Source organism: Scatophagus argus, chromosome 15 (genome assembly GCF_020382885.2).
Source record: "Scatophagus argus isolate fScaArg1 chromosome 15, fScaArg1.pri, whole genome shotgun sequence".
NCBI classification, from domain to species: Eukaryota; Metazoa; Chordata; class Actinopteri; family Scatophagidae; genus Scatophagus; species Scatophagus argus.
In genome coordinates, this window is record NC_058507.1 from 15,435,680 (window position 1) to 15,451,776 (window position 16,097).

At 40.8% G+C, this 16,097-nt stretch overlaps 1 long non-coding RNA gene across 1 annotated transcript; it reads left to right on the forward strand.

Moving 5' to 3' along the window:
• LOC124072372 lies at positions 1-15,732 on the forward strand. Its single transcript, XR_006845487.1, has 3 exons — positions 1-268; positions 12,085-12,270; positions 13,899-15,732. It is a non-coding gene; the product is annotated as an uncharacterized LOC124072372 (long non-coding RNA).
• Positions 15,733-16,097: the final 365 nt, after the last annotated feature.

Genomic DNA, 16,097 nt, shown 5'->3' on the forward strand with positions numbered 1-16,097 from the left:
CAGACATTAAATTTCGTTCTATTCATTTTAGACATATAATGCTAAGCTGATTTTTTTATAGCACACTGATCGATATCTCTGTAAAATAATCATTTTTTTAACTAGCGGGGCAGTGAAATCTTTGCTTTGTGCTAAAGTCAACAGTGACAGAGTTTGAGCTCAAATAAATGCCGTGATGTCTGGAGCCCTTTGCAGAAGGCAGAAGGCGAGCTTCTACAATGGGCTCCTGTGTGGCTTGCCAACAACAAGCAGCGGCTATTTTGCACAGGTATGAAGCTTTTCTTTTCTGGAACTTTCATTTTAAAAGATATTAATATTTAGCTTCCTAAGAGGAAGAGGTGGTTTGATGGCCGTTGCCGAACATGCATGAAGAGGGGTGGGGGGGTGGGGGGGTGGGGGGGGCTGTGGTAGCAGAGGCTGATATCCTAAATTCATGAGAAAAGAGACGTATTGGATTTCACGACAGGGTGGTGCAAAGCTGAGGGGATCTGCAGGTTGTGTGATGGAGCCTGCTTCAAGTTTCCGTGTCTTTGAGCTGGGTGATGGATGCACTGCAAAAAAAAAGTAAAACAAAAACGCAAAAAAACCTGAAGAGCATTTAGTCTCAGTGTTGGTGCATTATTTTTTATTTTAAATGTAGCTTTAAAAACCACAATTATAATTCAACTTATTTGAACGTTGGTGATTTTAAAACAAATGAATCTAACAAGGCACAAGCTCTCAATAATAATAATAAAAAAAGGTTGGGATTTAACTGTAGTTGATTTGATCAGGCAGGAGGTGAAACCAGCGGATCTCTTCACGCGTGCTCGGAGAAATGTGAGCCTCAGTGCGGACTTAATGACTTCTGGTCGGATGTTTTTTGCAGTGTGCGGCTGGCTGATATCTTTGCTGCTGCACTGATGTCATAAAGGCGAGCTGAACTGATCCTGGCACTGCTTTTATATTACAACTGTATACAAATCGATAGGATTTTCCCCCTGACATAATAAGCCTAATTTAATCAGTGTGTCTCATATCCTATAGCTTACAAAAAACTGTTTTTTTTTTTTAGTTAAGGTTTCGATAAATTGAGATTAAGCTTTTTCTTTTGTTCGAAACTCACTACAGCTTATTTTGTATATTGAAAGTACCTCTAAAAGCAATTCTCACTGACGGTCTTTAAAATGTTAATCGTAATTAATCACTAATTATTTAACAGAATAAGAACAAGAACAACAATAATAGTAGTACTAACAATAATGACGATGTTTTTTTTATAATTTAGCGTCAGAGGTTTCGTAGGCTATTTGGATAACTTGTTGTTCTAAATCTTAAGGAGATGGAGAGCCCTCAAAAATGGCCATTATCCAGCATTAAACAATTGTATCCCGACGCGGCTCTCCTCCGGTCCTTTGAAGGCGGGATAACCTCAGTCAAGCCCTCTCTAGCGCACACTGAGATGGGAATGGCCTTTTGGAGCTTTGCCGGTTCAAAGGTAACCAACCTCAATCTGTAGTGGCGGACAAAAGAGCGCCGAGGCCACATCAGCTCACCTTCCCCATCTCCCAACTTTGTACAGGCTTTTCTATCAGGGAGGATACCTCTGCAGCTCCTATAGCCGCACCATCACAGACCGGCACATCTGTTGTTATAGCAACTGAATGAAAGGATGGGTCCAGCCTGTTGATCCCTTTTACTCCGCTAACCTGATTTCTCTGCATTTTTTTTGGTGGTCGCATTTGCATATTCCTTGATTAAGGTTTGAAAATCAGACGTCCTTTCTCACAAAAACACAAAGCTGTCAGACGCGTCTCATACAGGCTGCTGGTTACTGATGGGAAATCAGCAGTTAGGGATGAAAAAAAAATAGAAACTAGAAAAGAATTTTGTTAACAGGCCATGCATAAACCAAGAAACGACGCGCAGACTAAAACTATTCATATTTCGGATTCTTTTTTTTGAGACTGTGCAGTACCCAAACAATAAGCGATTTAGCTTATAGGCATACTTCTTTTCTGTCACGACTTTAAATAGGCTTGTAGCAGACCGCCAAAGTGAGACATTTTCCCTACAGCAAAGTATTTTAATGCCTAGGCGAGTTTGGGCCTCTATTTTCACTGAATGACTCAATACCCAATAAGCCATATGCGCATCCACCCATGGGCGTCAACTGAATGGAGCAGGGTAAGGGCAATGCCATTCATGACAGCGGCTTTAGGCATGAAAGAGTGAAAACGACGTATAAGTAAGAGCCTGATATATGAAAATTCCAATCAGGGGATCAGCAGCTCGGAGCAGTCAGCTCTGCGCAGGGATAGTTTGGCAATCAATCCTCCAATCGGCCTAATTCTAAAAACCCGTCTGCGCTCATCAGGCCAAGTATCTGCGTATTAATCGGCCGCAGAGCAATTTCACGGATGGAGTCGGATGGAGTCTGCCGCACCTATAGGCTCTACGCTGCAGCCCGCGGACTGGAACACCCAAGTAGATCTGTCTCCGTGGCGACGGCGGGACACCGGTCCAACAAGCTGTAATTCTGTCTCAGCCTATTGCAGGGGAGGGACCGTCCACACTAGCTCGACTTAACTCCTCTTTCACCAGAAATACTCCTAATCCCATATCTTAGCAAGGCAAACTGCCGTCCCTCAGTATATTAAAGGCACCACAAAGTCACAGCTCAAAGCCACCCATGGCTTCTCAGCGGGCGGCCCGTCCCGGTGTGACGCTCCGTCATCCCCGTCCGTCCAGCTCCAGCGTATGTCTCCAATTTTCTCCGCACTTATCCGCTGCCGATGAATACATTTGTTCAATATTTTAGGCGATTAGATTTTTTTCATCTTTAAAAGTGTGTGGGAAAAAAACAGAAGACTATTGTAGACTATTATATTATTATCAAATGTGTATTACAAAAAAACAAATAAGCCTAAACCATGGATGAAAATATCTGAAGCTAAATTTCCTGCTGATTTTATAAACGAATTCTTGTTTTGTCCGGTAATAATGTTGTTTTTATTGTTCTGCTGTCATTATTGTTAATTATTGTCTAAAACTGGGAATTTATTTATTGGGAAATTAGGATGTGCGCACAACCAAACGTGAAAATCCAGTTATAGCAAGTTTGGAAAACAGCATAAACCGAAAAAAAAAGAACATTTAAATAAATGTTGAATAAATGTAAAGTGAGCTGCGCTGCTTATTTGTAACTGAAACAGAGCAATGTATCATTAAGCCTGCTGCCATAATATAGATTAAAAATACATTTGTTTATAAAGGCTATAATATAAATATTTTTGCCTACACGTGTGCAGCCATAATTTTTTTAAGTATTTATAGAGAATTAAGAATTAAATATTCATTAAAAATAAAGTATGAAGTAAACGAAACTGGTAAGAAACTAAAATATGTCATTGTATGCAGCAGTGAAATTCAAACTGACTGACTTTAACTTTGTCCACGTAGTTTTAATTTGGGTTATTTAGATTTTATCTCCCCCAACACTAATTTATTTCTAGTAAAGAAACCGAAACAGCGGAAACGCAGCCTTATTGTGATAATAATAAATCAAACTGGACTCCACGCAGATTTTGAAGCTTGAAACGAACCGTTTGCCTGCAACAGCATCCACATCCAAGTGCAAGAAGCGACGCTTGAATAACAAATTGTTATTTATTTCATGTTTAATTACCCTATAGTTCATATCTTAGTGGTTGATTATTATTTGCCATGCAGTCAGGATATTTTACACAATTTTCAAAAAAGTACAGAAGCAACCTTAAAAGAGATTTTATGAAGAATTCAGTTCTTCTGTTCTTGCACTGAAATAAAAGAGTATAACCGAGGATTTGCAGATATGAACCAAAACAAAACATACTCTTCAATTATTTTTTTTCTCTACAGTCCAACTGTTTGCTCAAAAATATGACTCTTTTTACTTTTTTTTGCTTGGGCCTTTTTTTTTTTTTTTTTTTTTTTAAAGAAAAAACAACAACAAAAAAAAAAACAAAAAACAAGTAGATGGTTAATGGTTATGTTCCCTTCTCATTATTAAAGATGACATCTTAATCTCAATATATTGGAAAGTTTCACAGTAAGCGTAACTCACAGATGCAGCAGATGTATGAAGGTCAATTTGGGGTCCTGTTATGATGGAAAGAAGCAGTGTGTGTGTGTGTGTGTGTGTGTGTGTGTGTGTAAGAGAGATAGAAAGAGGGGAAGATGGCAGGATGGACATGATAGTGAGAATGCGGCCACTGACTGTGATGTGTCTGCACTCTTCTGACATGAATATGTGACATTCCAGTGCAGGACTCCTCCATGTCCTGAGAGAGAGAGAGAGAGAGAGAGAGAGAGAGAGAGAGAGAGAGAGAGATTCACCAACAATGCCCATTGAGTGCTGTGAGGCAGCAGCTGGTGGGACGTGCAGTGACCTAAAGGTGATCTATTCATGCCAGGACGGGGTGCCTCTCACTACCCTGCTTTTATATGCCTAGAAGTGGATGGATGGTCAGTGTTTATCCTTGTAAAGTGTTGCAACCCAGGTCTGTCATCATGCAAATGGAAGAGAAGTCAGTCCCCACCTTACCAAATCAATCTAGGTTTCTAAAGCGAACAACTGAAAATCAGGAGTGATGGAGATAATGTAAATATCTGATGGAGATAAAATGGAGATGACAGGCAAAGGCCTTTGTTTCTGGGGAGTGCTGAGGTGAGGCTCAGCCGCACACTGGAGGAGGGGATTAGCTTCTCAAGGAGAAACATAAAGCGTAAGGAAAAAAAACCCTCCATGCAAGATAATAGCTGTGTGAGCAACCAGGCAGAAAGATACTATATTGGATGGAGATTATAGATGCTCAAAATATGAAGTTGGATATTGCTTGAGTTGACTGCTGGAAACATTTGTGGGCGTGCATGCACAAGTGCTTCTAGCTCCTCTTTGGTAATTCCGCAGACATTTCCCAGCGGGTCTCATGCCTGTCTTTGAGATCAAACCTTGTTGGCAAAGTGACCATAAAACGATATGTCAGTCAGCTGCGTTAAAGGGATGCCTGCTTGGCTGTGATTGATCTGCCAAGGTTTCTTTATTCCCCTGGAGACTCGATACCTCCAGGTTTTAGATTCAGCAGTTGCCAGTGCTGATGGATATCTGGGGCTTCTGATTTGGAATAGTACCACATTATAGCCCCTTTTCCTGACCCATTTCCACCCAGCGTGGCACATAGAGCAGCACATGGCCATAACATGGACGCCAACATGCTGCAATATCTCCTCACTTCCCTCTCAGCTCCAGATCCAGGAAGTGAAAGCAGAGCTTTGCCAGCCAATCACAGCGAAGGACACCCAACTCATTAAAAGTTAATGAAACCTATAAACGTGGTGCGCCAGCAATTCATTTAAACCCCCAATCCAATCTCCTCTCCCAGCAAAGGCAAACAAGCCTGTGTGCCCCCAGTGCCGTTCTCAGAATAACAAACTACGGAATATTTTGTCCTGCATATGTTCTCCTATGCAGACATGTGCACTGTGATAGGCTCTTACAATGGGACTTGTCTAATTTAGAGAATGCCAAGATGGTGTTCTGCAGGGGTGAATTCTGTAATCTGCGTCCGAGTTGAATTTAATGCCTTTACTTTACACCACTCAGCTTGTCGGGAATGGAGGCGATAGATATGCCATTTCAACATTCATGAGAATCAATGACATTCAAATAATGTTCTCATTTTAATACCATATGAGTGGGTTCCAAATCTGTGTGAAAAACCTGTATTTGCTCCTTCATGGTCACGCGAGTGTCAAGAGCTATTCTTGATCCGTGCAGATAGACAGGGCCCTCTTTTCCTTCACCTCTCTACCTCCAGCATGATCCATCAGTTTCAGGACACTCTCACCTAATAGCATTGCTGCTCTCAATTTGATAACAGCACATCAGCAGCAATTAAGTGCCACCTTACAAGTGGAAGTAAATTTAAAGCATGGAACAATATCCCCCCTTGTCTTTAAGACCTCCATTTCAGGCCCCAGTGCCTCATAGTGTTTCCCTCGGGGGATTCAAATTAAATTCCCTCCATGTATAGTGCCACTGTCAGCTCACTAATGAATTCCCATACCCTGACTTGAATCAAATTAATCCCCAATTTAATCCCATATAAATGGCTGTGTTATTTATAATGGAAAGGCGGATGCTCAGCTGAAGGATTGAGGAAAGCTGGGAAGTGTCTGCAGGGCTGTTGAGCAGATTATGGTGAGGGATGAGGCCTGTATGTTTTCCCCACTGCAGAGTAGTCCCCTGATACACACTATTTAACCCTCGCCTGCTTGACGCTGACAGAAACATCACAGCGATTGTCACTTAATATCCTTTCAGATTAAAGAGTCAGTTGACAGATTTATTGGTCAGATCTGGGATACCGTTATCCTGAAGTGCCCGACAGAAAGATACTGTTGTGTGAGAGGAAAATATATCACGATTCATTTGTGAGTGGTTGGTTATAGTTAGATTAGCTGTGGGTTCAGACTTGTTACAACCAAACCCTGTTAGAGGTCAGAGTATCAGAGACAGTTGCGTGTTATGTAATAATGCAAATTTCATGCGAACTTTCCTTCATATGCAAACCTTTCACATGAATAGTTGCAGTTTTTTTGGCAGTATTTCTTATCGTTATTTAGATTGGAGGACTCTCACCTTGATTTATTGTCGTGAGTGAAGGGTGAGTGACAGGTAGTTTGTTAAAGGGCTTATTTATACAAATAGCACAGTGTCATGCGGCATGGTGAAATATTGCTAATGCGTTTTGGATGCAAATATAATAGTCCACTACGCCGTCAGATGCATTTGTGTGAAGAAAAGCAGCGTCCAGATGGTAGCTCCAGGTTCAGTTATTGATGTGCGGCTCTGAAGACTGGAACCGTTGGACCGCCCGTTCCTGTGTTGTTTTTGGCCCCTTCATGTAGGAGCCAACAGAGAATGAAAACCAAACCCAACATCCGGATATGCCAACATAATGGTGTTTCAGCAGCAAAAATTTTCTTGCTAAAAAAAAAAAAAATTCTCTGCATAGGATAAATGGGATATTTGGGATTGATGCACTGGATCGGAAAGAATGTTAGAAGCCAAAAAGTTATCAACTGTATCAAGGGAGTGATTTTCACTAATATCTATACATATTAGTGCATTTATTGTAAGGGACTTTAGTTCAAAGTTTGTCTTAAAACTGCTTTAAGATGAAGAAATATGGGAATTCAGTTAAGTATGTAATTTGCAGGCGTATAGGAGTCATGCAGATCCAAATATATGATATACTGTGTATAGTTATTAAGTAAGCAGTAGCATGGGATGGATATGAGGATGACAGACGGTTCTGAAGTCAGTTTGGCATTTCAGAGGACAGTTTGGAGCCTTTAAAGCTCGGGCCACCAAATGTCTGAACAGCTATGGTTTATTGAGGCATCTGTAAGCTTACTCATTTTATTGCCAAGCTTGGCTCGTGCATCTACCGTCATGGAGAGAGAGAAAGAGAAAAAAAAACACACACACAAAAGTTTGCTGTTTGCCTTCATTCCACCAAATCCTTGACAGCCGCGCTATAGCCCATCACTATTCACACCATTGTGCTGTCACAACAACTAAACACATCATTTGTGTTGCAGAAACTCATCCTGTATGTATCAAATACCAAATGTTTGGCGACTGAGAGAGTCGATGGTTGGGCGGGGGGCTGCATAATTTGCTAGGAAACATTTTACCGAACATTTGGTGATAAAAACGCCGGCGTCGGCCCCGAGGCTTAAAGCAATTAATTCAGGATCCTGACATAAACTCTCCAATCCTTTGACAGCTTGGAGCTGAAATAAAAATGCTAGTTCTCCTGGGAACGGCAGGAGATAGCTGGCTCTTTTCTGGACTGTTTGCTCACTGGCCCTGAGAGCAATCTTCCCCAGTCAGAATGAAATGCAAGGACACAAACAATGTACCGGCGAGAGAATGGGAGATGGGGAATGAACAGTTTGGACTATTTGCTCAGCAGAAGGGCAGCCACAATGGCCGGCCCATGGCTTTCCCATGCATCAAGCCTCTTAGTCTTAGGCCTCCCTTTGTTGCCTGGTTTCTTCTTCCCCGGCCAGATAAGAGCCCAGCTGCCCTATACTTTTAATTCCCATTGTATGCCATACTGTATGGTCATTTATCTGTCCACATTGTGCCGGCCATGACGGTGTTGTCTAATTGAACGGGTTATCGCATGTGTATCTCTGTTCACCTTAGCATGTGTACTCATTTAGGGGTTGAATCGCTCTCACTTTGCCATAAAAGTCAGGGTGGCAGCCGGGGAAGGGGGATAACGGCTGACCCCTCTTCTCTTTTTAGTGGAGGCAGCACAAGTCAAGCACAGAGCGCGATAACGATGCTCGACTTGTTTTTGCATGAGAATGGGCTTTCCTCTTGCTGCAGTTTGAATCATTTTTATTAAAAAAAGGAAAAAATTCTATAGAGTTAGGTTTTGGATGCAAGAAAAATGTAAGTGTCCTCTTTCTAGAAGCTGACAAAGATGTACTTTTCCAGCCTAAAGCAGAAAGCTTCCGAGGGCCCTTGAGAGAGAAATGAGATGCGGTCATTATATGACCTAATGGCAACTCCAGCCAGAAGAGAGGGCAAACAGAGCAAGTGTAGTGTCCCTGGCTGAGAGAAGGATCCATATTGTGCTCTTTTGTTTTGGTTTGTTGGTTTGTGTTTGCATTTACATTGACCAGTTCTCTTCTGAATGTGTATTCCCACTCAGCACATGCGATGTTGTCTGCGTGGCAGGAAATAAAAGTAGCATGCTTCCCTGCTGAAGTCTGCCAGGAATACAATAACAATAGCAGGCTAAATGAATCTGAAACAAACAAACAAACAAATAAAAAAGGAGAGAAGTGGGATGTCACAGGACGATCAATACACATAAGATGAAGGGGCATATTCATTCGTGTGAGCAGACACTTGCCTAAACACTCTCTCTCTCTCTCTCTCTCTCACACACACACACACACAAACACACACGCCCATCCCCCTCTGTAAAGGTTGTGGTGTCAGGGACCCCCTGGGTGGTCAGACTGAGGATGATTTCTACACAATATGATATTGTGAAGGAAAACCTTTGAGAAAAGAGGTTCACTGGCTGTTTTTTCACTGTCATGATTACACAACCTCTTAGAAACACACACATTTATTTTTTTCTCTTAAGTTGTAATGTACTTGAACAGAGTGACATCCTGTCTCAAAAGAACTCTTTCAAACTTATGCTCAGATACACTACAGGAGAGCTGTTCTTTTGCCACCGCAGTGAAAACTCAACCCATGATGATTCCACAATGGTTTATTCTAATGGCTAAGCTCTTAATCTGTCAGATCAGATTTCAAAGCGCTGGTAGCTGTGCCAAGACAGGTCCCAGGAAGGAAAACCCTTTTGTTTGGGGCAGAAATTTTTAAATTTAAGACCAGACTTTATTCACAAGGGCCCTAATCACAAAAAAAGGTATGACCTGTTACGGAAGCAATACCTCAAAGAGCAACATCGTTAAGAAACAGTAAGTGCTTGTTTTCACATCCACCTCTGGTGCACCAGCAGTGCTTTGCCAGCATGTCAGACTTCAGGTATGGCAAGATAAATAGCTGTCTTATTTGTGCCTGTGAGAGCCAAGCTCCTTGTGGGGTGGTGCTCTCAGCTTCACGCTCCACCAACGCTGAAATAAAGCTCTGTTCGAGGCATTTCAACACTGCTTAAGGTTGTCCATGGCCGTGTAATTTATGAGTTGAGAGGACTTCGTTTCACTAAGTTCACTATGACCTACAATCTTCCAGCATTCATGGGTGGAGAAAAGAGCCGTGTGAGTCATAGGAAACTTACAACACCCCACCAATTACCTTAAACAATGGCGGTCTGAATGATACCTGTAGCTTTCTGGTTGTGGTTCAGTCGCTGAATGTGATGTGATGCCACCAGAAGTAATTGGATGTGTGGAAGTTTAACAGCTTAGGTGTGTTGTTACCTGTAGGTCAGTGTAAAGCTGGCAAGAGGTGGTTAGAGCTGTTCATCTCATGCCCTATAGCTCTCAGTGGGTGGTCACATGGACTGACAGACATACAGACAGACAGACAGAATGACATGCTGACTAGTCCTTGCTGGCACCGGTTGCCTCTTTGGCAACCGGCGGCAGAAGAAAAGAGTGATTGTGAAGGGTGACTGTGCTTAAGCTTTTGGAAATGGAGCAAAAGTTAGAGTCAAAATTCTGACATGTTTTAAAAGCTGAAATACTTCACACAAATGTACAGTGAGGTATGTGTACATTTTGTTATCAGTAATTTTATTTCCTGACTTTGTAAAAACACAATATTCCGACACTGTTTCCAAACAATCATTTATAATAGCCTGCTTCTTAAAAACATTACAATCATAATCATAATTTATGTTAAAAAAACAATCAAAACATTTAATGAGTATTCATGATTAGAAAGTCATATTTACTCAGCACATATGTCAAAACACAAACTGTGTTTTTAAAGCAATGTATAAATATGATTTATAGTCACAGTGTTTTAAACTGTTAAACATTTATATGCACGTATCTCATGTTTGCCCTCGGTCACAATGAGTGGATATATGACTGGATAAGTGTGTTTTATTGCTAAGCCATCACATAAAGGGAAATTAAAACACACATTATCAGGTTAGTTTTATCAGTGGTTCTACATATTACTTCATCAAGAAATTTACAGTCAAAGCAATTATGCTTTGTTTATATCATGACCACAAAACAAAAATAAAACAAAACAAATAAACAAAAAAATCTGACTGGCTTTCAACACTCCCCTGGTGAACTGTTATTTAAAAATATATTTTGATAGGAATATAAAATGTAGGTGGTTTTTTAATTGCATGTTTAATTTAGTATTTAATTGTGTATGTCGATTAAACACAGTATGTTTTGGAAAAATGATGGGCTGACATTATTAATCCAACTAATCATCTGTTATCATGGAATTCTATAAATTCGAAGACAAATAATCTTAAATTTCATAAGTAAAATATGCAAACAAAACATGTAAAGCAAATAATGAATTATCATATAAAACCACCTTTGAAAAAATAAATGTATCCAAATATGTACACACACATTTTTCATTATCATTTCAAATTTGAAATAACAATTTAATGATTTGTCATCAAGATATTAAGCATGTAAAAAGAACTAAAACAAAGAGCAAATATTAACAAAAATAATTAAGCATTAAACTGTGCTTTTTAAAGTGTCAATTTTATGATATAAATTACATGCATATTACAGGCAATGTACAATTGAGATATTTATTTTAGAGCATTTTAGCTGTACATGGGAATGGCGTTGTGTTGCATGAATATTGTATTAAATAATAATGAATTACAGAGCTGAATTGCAGATGTGTTTTTCAGCTTCATTTAAATGCCACCATTTATGCTGGGTCATTTTGATGTCCATGTTTCACATTAATTTTGCTGAACACTTTCAGGGCCCAGCACAGCCAGACATGGCTGAACCGTTCATGTTACCTTTCTGCCAATGTGTGAATGTCAACACCCTGTAAACACCTTTGACACACATGCTTGAATGCGACCGGCGAGTTAACTAAACATTCCTGGGTGTTCCCCATAAAGGTCTCCCACTCATCCACCAGACTGCACTGACCCGTCTCCCACGCTCCAAACTGCACTCATGGAGCATCCTGGAAGAATTTTTTCTTTTCATACAATTATTATTATTTTTTTAAATTTACTTTTTTAAAATTTTTTTTTACTATCTGTTCATCTTTGAACACACACAAGGATATAAAATAGAACTTTCAATAATTCACCAGTCTATATCTGGCAGTTTTCCTCCTGTGTATATGTCTTAAAATGCTATGGAGCAATGTTCTATTAGGATTTGGGAATTTGGGAGTATAATTCCAGCCCTGTGCTTATCACCACACCCAGACTATTTGAGTGTTTTGAGATGCGGGCTCCCTGAGGACGGATCGAAGGCGTCCTAGTAGAACTGCACATCAAATAAATAGGAGGATGGGATTTATATGGAGGCTGTGTCTCTGTCAAATAGGGCTCTGCTGACTGAAGTGATCCCCACGGCCTCAGTGGAAGAGAGGAGGGAGAGGCGGCCTCAGAGGGAAGAGGGATAGCTGCAGAAGAGCTACACTGATGCACGTACACACACACACACACACTTGAACACTCACACAATGTCCCTCTCAGTCCTGGGTTGTGACCGGCCCATGGCATTGGCCAGGTATGTCAGCTATGTTTGCCGAGCCATCCATCACCCGTGCACCTTCCCTCCTGAAACAGGAACTTTTGTTTGAAGCATACACTTGTTAAGCCCATCCTTTGACTCAGCTCGACCTAATTTATTTCCTTATAACTGGGACAGAGGATTTATTAGCACCTATGTTTTGTTCTTTATATTCTTCTTGTTGTAGGCTGCACAGCAAACATGTTGGTGGAAACATGGGCGTGTTGTCACTAAGAGAGATTGCAAGCTACAGTTTGGGGACACTGATGGCCCTTATCATCAGTGACCAGGGTTAGCAAATATACACACTGCAGAGAAGTCAAGCTGCATTTAAGGAAAGAAAAGATTTATGGCTGTATGACACTCACACATGATGAAGAGGATATGAAATGTTTTTATTTTCTGTTGAGCATCATGCAACAGCAGGATTGAAAGAAAAATGATTTATACTTCCATAAATGAGGGTTAAAATATTAAATTTGCTCTGCTAATTAAGTCAGTGCTCTTATCTTTTATAGGAAACACATGTTATTACTAGTATATGACTTCATGAAAGAATAAGGAAGCAAAAAACAAACTTGAGATGTAGGAAAAGTTGAGAGGCAAAGAGGCTTCCACAGAATTCAGGAAGTGCAATATTGATGTTGCCACAAACACAAACCTGAGTCATTTCACTATTGTTGGCCAGTTTGAAAACATATTGTCTGACTGAGACTGTGACATGAGAACCAGCCACAAACATCTCAAAAGAAATGTATGTGTGGGCTGGTATGTTTGCTGAAGCACCTAAGTTGGTGCCTTACTTCATTCTCTGAAACACAACCTTCATTTATCTTTTGACTTGTACTCAGAGCGAGAGAGCAGATATCACTAAAAGTGCTGCGTTAATGATTGACTCTCTGTGCACCCAGCATCCTGCATTGAGTGGCCACTTTGCCTGCTCTTGTGCTACATTTTCAGCCGTAAATGTTTGTGATCCCACTATCCTCTCCAACTCCATACAGTATTATTAGCACTGGGGGGTTAGGGTGGGGTCATGACTAACTTTCAATAAAGAACCATTGGCATGCTGAGGTAAATGGGAGATAAGAGTTTGTCTCTGACCCTTTTAGTGCTTTATAAGAATGTGGCTGTGTAAACCTAATCTCCCCTCAAGATAAATTTGGCCCTGCTTTGTGAAGGCAAGTTCATGCATTGCATTTTTTTTAGCTCTAAAGCCCACTTTGACAAGCATTAAATGAGCCTTGGACTTTTCATTGACAGTTCAAGATGGAGAGCAAACTGAGATTAGGGCATGTTAATTAATTGTGGGGTTGGTAAAGCGGCGTCCCATCCTGTGAAAGACTTGTTCCATTTATTGCCATCCTGCCAGTCAGTGACTAGAGTGTAATCTTGACTTTGTTGTCCTTATTGTAACTTTGTTTTGGTAGTATGAGAGTTCCTATATAATTAAGCACACTTATTGAGCTTTTCTGTACCACCCACATGTATTGATGCCATTCAGCGACTAATTTCTAGCCTACCAGTTAACAGCACTATTGCAACTATTGTATTACAAAATAACATGAAATTAGATATAATATTTTAAAACATTGACCTGTTTGTGTTCTCCCTATCCTCTACAGATGCCCATGGCTTTCATTTGACAGGCGCTTTCCATTGCTGCTTACGTCTGCTTTCATCACCCTGCATCAAGCAACCTGAAAGAACTTCGCTGTCGATGTACTTGGCTATATGTACGTCTGACCTGTCTGCCATATGTAATATCAAAGCCTCTGTCAGCGTGGAGCTGAATGGGAACAAAAGAGAGGCCTCCATTAATGATTAACTGTTCTAAAAGCCCCGGCTTTTGTATTCCCATGGTGCCCAGGCTATCTGGCCACCATGTGACATGCTCACTGCATTTTTCGAGCAGATTGGGGGAAAGCTAGTGAGCAAACACAGGTGCTTTGGAGCAGCGTTGCCGACGCTGTCAGGGACAACCACAAACAAGAGCAGCTATGCCTGGCTAAATGAATCCCCACCCCTCCCAACACCATCACCACCTCCACCACCCCCTCTCTGTCGCTAGCTAACTTGTTTGCTAGCTTCCTATAGCTTTCTCCCTAACCCTTCCTTCTGGAGCGTCCCCATGTTACCCCCCCCCCCGCACCGAAACACACACACACACACACAAGTCCAATGTCCACTGCAGCCGCGCTCCACAACTTCTCACACCCTCCAAAGAAACAAACAAATAAAAGTGAGGACGGCCGACCACTTCTTTGAGGTGATGGCATTTGCTGTGGTCATGACTAGTGGGAGAGCAAACAAATTAATGGTGTTCGAGTTTTCACTTTCCAAACCAAACTAAATGTCTTTTAGTTCAAGTGGGGCTATTCCACTGACCCTGGTGTCAAATGCTGTATAAGGGTTGCACACTCTTGCACTTGAAATGCTGAGAAGAGGCTGTAAGAAATTAAACAGGGCTTGAGTATCGACCTACACGAGCTCAGTCTGTTGAAACGCCTCAAAGCAGCAGGTGAAAGATAAATCTTGAATAAATTGTACGTGTAATAAACAGTCATGGTCTATTTTTGCAGATGTGTATTTTGACCACAAACTTTAACATGAGGTGCCTGGAGCACTTAACCTTTTCATCCAGACTGACTGATTGTTCAGAGTGACTGTGGCTGCTGTGTCGTTCATCTTTGATAAGACAATCAGATGATAGGATGGCGTTATCTTAACATGGCTTTCCGGCTGGGGGACAAATGAACAGTGTGTGATAACAGGAACAAAAGCTTGGCTCTTATTTGGCTGGCTCCTCTGAAGAAAGGAAAAATCATCAGGGTGGAACATTCACAAGAGGCATAGTTTTCATTTTAAAATTTCTACTTAGCTCAGTTTACAGGAACAGCTTTTTTCTAATCACTCAAACATTTTTATATTGTCTCTTGTTCATGTTTTGGTCTCCCAGCCTGCAATTACCAGCATATATAAAGCAGTTATTATCACAGGAAAGATGATAAAAAATGTTTTAAAGCAAACAATTTAAATCAGCAGTACAGGAAATTAAGCTGTAAAAGAGAGGTAAGAAGACAGATAATGAGTAAAAATATAAAGTGTGGACATGTTTATAGAGGAACTAAAGGATGGAAAAATGGTGTATGTGAGAGAGGAAGAGATGAAAAGCCAAAAAAAAGAAGGTCAAAAGTTGTTTCCTCGGAGACCCGCTACTGATCAGCAAAACGTCACTTCTGTCTGGGTTTTCTGACTTTTGCAGCCCAATTCTCAGAGTCAGAGAGGGGTGTGTATACTCAAGGATTCACTCAGGGATTTGTTTGCTCTATTGCCAAAAAATGATTGGAAAAAATATTGGTGCCTTGGCAGGAAATGTTAGAACTTTCTCAGAACTAAAAAAAAACAACTGGAACTGTGTAGAAATTGCATGAATAAAATATATCTTTTAAAGAGAAAGTGTCATGCGTTATTTGAAATGTCATTTGCTCAAAAAAGGTTTTGATTTTGACAGTTTTTTCAATGCATAGCCTTCAACTTTATTACAATGGGCACATTCTAAAGTTAAATTTAACCTCCTGAAACCATTCTTTCGGGACTATCAGACAGGGTTTAAACGGGCAGAGAGATGTATTAGGAGCTCATCTCAGCCCCTGTTCTGCTGCTGGCTCTCTGCAGGGATTTAGCCTCTGCTGGTCGTGAGCTGAGTCTGATCAGAGGAGTTACAAATCCTCACTTTTACGGGTCTTACTGTAATTCACAGGCCTGTTGGCTGCAGTAAAGCGTGGGGTCCCAACATCTTGAGAGGGATTTGAGACAACATC